The 5,094-nt window shown below is 35.4% G+C and overlaps 1 long non-coding RNA gene across 2 annotated transcripts in view; it reads right to left on the minus strand.

Annotated features, from left to right (window-relative positions):
• Positions 1-116: 116 nt before the first annotated feature.
• LOC111431916 overlaps positions 117-5,094 on the minus strand; it is a 17,653-nt gene continuing 12,675 nt past the window's right edge. Inside the window, exons 3-4 of one of the 2 annotated variants that reach the window (XR_002708591.1) lie at positions 4,299-4,445; positions 117-1,903 (exon numbers count right to left, since the gene is read on the minus strand). This is a non-coding gene — a long non-coding RNA (uncharacterized LOC111431916). The remainder of the gene's footprint in view (positions 1,904-4,298; positions 4,446-5,094) is intronic. The other variant, XR_002708590.1, reaches the window with a different exon arrangement.

The raw sequence follows: 5,094 nt of genomic DNA on the forward strand, positions 1-5,094 counted from the left end.
AAAAAAAAAAAAAAAAAAAAAAAAAAAACCAACCAACCAACCAATTGAAAGTCAACAACTAATGTCTGTCTCTTTCCAGTCATTAAAAACCATAAAATAAAATCCAGCAAAATATATGAACCAAAATGCCGTTTTTCAAATTCAAACTGCATGCTTCATGTTCATCCATGGATTCCAACCACAAATCAAATCAGTGCCAAAAAAACATAATTTTATGATGATTTACCTGGCTGGGTCGTCGTTGAAATTACATGTATCCAATGGAGAATAGTCTTCTTCGATCAGTCTCCTAAAAGGCTTCGGAGATTTATATGATATCAAGAGACAAAGCTATAAAAAGCTTCAAACCGTTCATCGTTTGGCAAGTCAAGTCTTTGCTTTCTTTCAGATAAAAAAAAAAACACATAAACCAGATAACTTTTTAATTTTTGGACCATCGATGTGGCTCGCACTCAACAATGCATGATTTGTGGGTTAATCATTTCATTTTTTTTAAAGAAAGCAAAGGCTTTATGTATGCGTGTGGGGATCAAACAATGCCATTAAAAGTTAGATACCTAAATAAGAGTCAAAAAGAGGCATTTACTTCTTTAATCGGACAGCATTTACTTTTTACTCTTCTTTTCAGCACTTCACTTTAAAAGAAAGAAGTTTGAATCAACAAAATGATTTTTTTCTTCTGTAAGCAATGAAAAGGATAATAATAATCTTGCTTCCTAATGCATTACTTCTTAAAATCCCAAAAAGAAAGTATAATATAAGAAGCTTAGACTTGAGGAACCTGGATTAAAACTTCAAAGTTAAAACATTTGGACTCTCTTCCTCTCTCTAGCAACCTCTTTATATGGTCAAAACACAGAGCGGCGAAGAACTGGTAAGCACACAAAAATGATGATAAAATGAGTAGCGAATAAGGTCAAGAAATAATAAATTCAAGTTTCAGCTATTTCGTCAAATGCGATTCTTTTTTCCCTTGCAAAAATGCAAAAGTTACCTTCTAATATTTTGCTTGAATGTAATGTGTATAAATAACCCTCAAAAGAGAAGTGGAACTTAGCTTATAGCAGTTGGCAATTAGATGAGAAAATCAATCTTATCTAGTAAAGGATAACACTAAGCGGGAAAGGAGCAAACAAACAGAGATTGAAACACAAAAGAAACACAAGTTAATAATGTGGAGTTCATGTTGTTAAGTTAAAATGTAAGTGTGGGGCGGAAAAAGAGATGAATAATCTTTGCATTTGTACTGTGAAAACCCAAATGGAAGACAAAAATATGGGTTAAATAAGAGAGTTCAAAGAAAGACATTTTGTTTAGAAAAAATATAATGTTGGGGCCAAACATCAAGCAAGAGTAGAAGAAGAAGCTGAAAGAAGAGAAATCAGAGAGAGAAAGAGAGAGGGAAAAAAAAAGTGAGAAATGGTGAGACAATGTTGGGGAAATTTTAAGAGGAGAGATCTGAGAAAATGGCAGAAAGAGACAGATGGGATACTCAAAGCCATCATGAGGGAAATCTGTGTAATAATTGTAGAGAGAAAGGGTATAGACTGACAACAAAACACCATCATAGCTCAATTAGAAAAAGATTAAAAAAAAAAAAGGAAAAAAAAAGAAAAGAGGAAGAAGAAGAACAGTCAAATAACTCCATCATTATAGCCCTCAGATCTCCACTCAACATAACTAACACAATCTTAACACAATTAATTGCTGTAAATACCAAAAAAGAAAGATCAACACCTGGTGATTTAACAGCGAGAGCATTAAATTATATCAAGAACCCACAAAGCCAAAATGGGGAATGAACTAAAAGGAAGGGAAAGATTAAACCTTGTTTGATCGGAAAACCAGCAGCATTTGAGAGAGTGGATCAGGAATGGAGACAAGCAATTGGGGGGAATGAAGCCTGGTCCGACGACAATAATGAACCAAATTATAACCGAAAAAATAAAATCAAAGAGAATTAAAAATGGATCAAAAGAATTGTCCTCGAGCCAGACAACATTCCCCTCAAAAGAAAAAAAAAAACCTCCATTTTTTCTCTTCAGATCTTCGTACCCTTAAAAAAGCTCTAAAACCCTCGAGCAATATTTGGCTCTGGGTTATCTTTTTTTTTTCCCTTATCTCTCTCCCCCTAGAGTTTCGCCCCTCTTCAAGGGGGATGAGAAAGAACGAGTCAGAGAGAGAGAGAGAGAGAGAGAGAGAGAGAGAAAATTTGATAATTATGAAAGTGAGAAAGGGTTGGGGGTTTGGAAGGGTTATAAGAAGAGGAAAAAAAAGGAGTGAAAAGCCAACGCTGTAAAAGACAAAAACATGGGGGTGGACTTAGACCCACCACCTGGGCCTTACTTTTCACTTCTAGACATGACCACGACCCCATGCACCCTCTCTCTTCCAACCCCGTTTTCAATTTCATATCCAACGGTTCTAAAAGACACATACAGATCTACATTTTGCACTTAACCATCATTAATTAATAATCACTATTTATGCGTAAATCTAACCAAACAGATTAAGAATGGATCAGCAAGAGAGGTCCGATCCCATGTATTTGGAATTGGCATAATATCTCGTGTATCAGTATGGTGCTATGTGTAACACTTAATGCTTATACGAACGAGTAATATAAAACATGGTCAGGCTGAAGTCCTCGGGTCAATCTGTGGCCGACCTGGACATGCTTGCCCATGCTGCGACTGTGGTCCGGATTTATAAAGATGGGCTTCTAGGGTACTTTAGCCAAGAGTAAATTTTTCCAAAAGCAATGACAACCACATTATTGAAAACTTCTGTTTCAAGATTTAGAGATTGATGGGGTTGGAATGATCGTTGGTGGAGAAGCGAAAGGTGTAAACTTTTGATTAATAGAGACCGTTGGATGGATTGTGGTGATACGGACATGACGAAACGATTGAAATCCGGAGAGAGAGGGGAAAAAGGAAGAGAGAACGGACATACAATTAATGTATTTAGAAAGGGAATCAAAAAGTAAAGGAGGAAGAGAAGTCAGAGGAGTGGTTGAGTTATTGAGCTGCCCGATAATCCAATTCCCATTAAATATTTTTGTCCACTTTTTGTTATCAATCTCATTCAATTTTTTGAATTCCCCGTTTGGGTTTTTAATTAAACCCATAAAAAAGGAAATTTTGAAAAAGTTTTTTCTGAATGTGTATGAAAATGAGGGACCCTCGTATGCCGTGTTTAACTTTATAGACAGTGCGAGGAATTCGAGGAGATGACCGACAAATGGCCCTCACCACCTCAGAAGAGAGAGATAGAGAGAGATAGAGAGACAGAGAGACAGAGAGACACAGGCAGACATAAACATGAACATAACCCTAACTCTCTCTCACTCTCTCTCTTCCTTTCCAACTTTTAAAATGGGTTTGTCTCTCTTACTCTTGAAAATGTTTACTTTGTAGAGAGTGAAAGAGAGAGTGAGAGGTCAAAACGACAGAGGAGGGTCTACACTCGCTTTCCTACCACTGTCTCATCCAAAGTTGCCCAAACTGACACACCCTTCAACCATTTCGCAATTCATCTCTGTATTATACAATACAATTCGATGTCCCTTTCTTTTATTTTTCAACCCAACCCGTGATTCTTAATCTTCTACTTTAACTGAATTATTAAATATAATAAAACCGAGTATAACAACAAAGGAAAAAAAAGAAAGAAAGAGTGATGATGATGATTGAAAGACACATTGTTGATGAGATGATGATGAAGGGAAATCTGGGTTTGAATTAAATAATAATCCAAAGGGCAAACAACACAAGGTCTTCCTCTTCCTCTTCCCCCCCCCCCCCCCCCCCCCCCCCCCCCCCCCNNCCCCCACCCCGTCTTTTTCTTTATGGGTTGACAGAGACAAGCCATGGCCTCCTCAAATCAGATGCCCTTCCATTCTGTCAAACCACTCAAAAGGGAGTTTTGGAATTCAAAACTTCAAAAAGTCTTGAATTTTTATCTTTCCCTTATCACGTGGGTCGGTTTTATTTCCTTTAAAAAAATCTTTCGGGAATTATATTTGTGTTTTGAATCATAATTACCTCCTTTTTCTTTCCCCTCTCTCATAATCGTTTACACACATACCTAAATATGCTTTTTTTTTCACACGATAAAATATCCTTAACTTATCTCACTGTGCTAGTGTTAGTCAAAACCTTCAATAATCCTTCCAGAAAAAATATAACAAGATTGTTTCTTCAAATTCACAACAATGATCATGGAGACTAAGTTGTTATTCATCAATAGGAATATATAATATTTAAAATTGGGGAGTGATTGGTTTGGGAGCGTACCAGGGTGTAGTTGTAGGTTTGAGAGTGGAATCACACCACGTGATCTCTGCAAAATGAATCAGCAGCACACACATACAAGGCTGGGTCTTAGGCTTTCACCATTTCTGTTGAGTAGATTTTTCTGAAAAAGCCATGGCCTCCCAAAAACTACCAATCATTTCATGTGAATTTTCATTAGCAGGCTACAAATATCCTGATTCATGCCTCATTTACGCACGTTTAAATTTGGAAATTAACATTGTTTAACTTTGGTGATATTTAAATAAAACCTCAGATTTTCTAACTATTCCATTTCAAGTTTCATTGACTCTCTCACACCCACCCAAACAAAGCCCTTTTTGTTCACAGCCCAAAGGACAAAGGGGAACCAGTTCAATTTGAAAATATTGATCCATCAAACAAGTCCAAAAACAAAAACAAAAAAAAAAAAGGAACAAAAAAAAAAAGGAAAACAAATCTTTTTTTTTCCTTCCCTCTAAGGGTATATTTGTTTGGTACCATTAATTTTGAGGATGTAACTTTCAAACGTTAAAAAAAGAAAAAAAAGAAAAAAAAAAAAAGAAGGTTATTCAATTTAAAACGGTAATCAGACGAGTTCTTGCTAAACTAATTATTGGCCATCTAATAATCCAAATACTCAAATCATTTGAGCCCCGCAATTTTTTTTTTTTTAAATAACTAGTAAATTGAAACTCAGCTAACAAAAAAAAATCCGTAACATTTCTTTATTTATTCCAGATATATATATATATATATATATATATATATATATATATATATATATATATATATATAT

Source organism: Cucurbita moschata, unplaced genomic scaffold (genome assembly GCF_002738365.1).
Source record: "Cucurbita moschata cultivar Rifu unplaced genomic scaffold, Cmos_1.0 Cmo_Scf00037, whole genome shotgun sequence".
In the NCBI taxonomy this organism is placed as follows: domain Eukaryota; kingdom Viridiplantae; phylum Streptophyta; class Magnoliopsida; order Cucurbitales; family Cucurbitaceae; genus Cucurbita; species Cucurbita moschata.